We start from the raw sequence: 696 nt of genomic DNA, 5'->3' as shown, positions 1-696 counted from the left end.
GGCCAGCCCAGCCCTCACCCTTGATAGAGGGCTGACCAGCAGGAGCTGTGACCATGGGTGGCGCTGCTCAGCTGCCCGATTTTCATGGAATCACAGCATCACAGGATGGTTTGGGTCAGGAGGGAATCTTAAATATCATCTAGTTCCAACCCCCCTGCATTGGGCAGGGACACTTTCCTGCACCAGAGGCACCAGGTTGCTCAGAGCCCCCAACCAGCCTGGGCTTCAACTCTTCCAGGGGTGGGCGTTCCATAAATGTCTCTGGATAACCTGTGGCAGTGTCTCACCACCCTCACCATAAAGAATTTCTTCCTAATATCTAGTCTGAATCTACCCTCTTTCAGTGTCTTTTCTGTTGGGATCATGGAGAGTCCAAATATGGGTTCTCTGTGGGGCCACAGCAGTGACCCGAGGGTGGAACCCTCTGCTGGGAGGAGAGGGCAGAGAGCTGGGGGGGTTCAGCCTGGAGCGGAGCTCCTGCTCCTGCCTGAGGAGTCGCACCGACTTCCTAGCAGGGCCCGTTGTGACGGCACCGGGGGTGACGGCTCCACTGACAGAGGGAGACTGAGACCAGAGAGAAGGCAGAAGTGTTTTACCGTGAGGGTGGGGAGCCCCTGGCCCAGGCTGCCCCGAGAGGTGGCCCCGTCCCCGGCCAGGCTGGGGCTCGGAGGCCCCTGCTCGCTGCAGGGGGGGAGA

Source organism: Buceros rhinoceros, unplaced genomic scaffold, assembly GCF_000710305.1.
Source record: "Buceros rhinoceros silvestris isolate BGI_N320 unplaced genomic scaffold, ASM71030v1 scaffold17281, whole genome shotgun sequence".
Taxonomy (NCBI): domain Eukaryota; kingdom Metazoa; phylum Chordata; class Aves; order Bucerotiformes; family Bucerotidae; genus Buceros; species Buceros rhinoceros.
The sequence above is the reverse complement of the archived record's forward strand: the minus strand, read 5'-3'. Positions refer to the sequence as shown.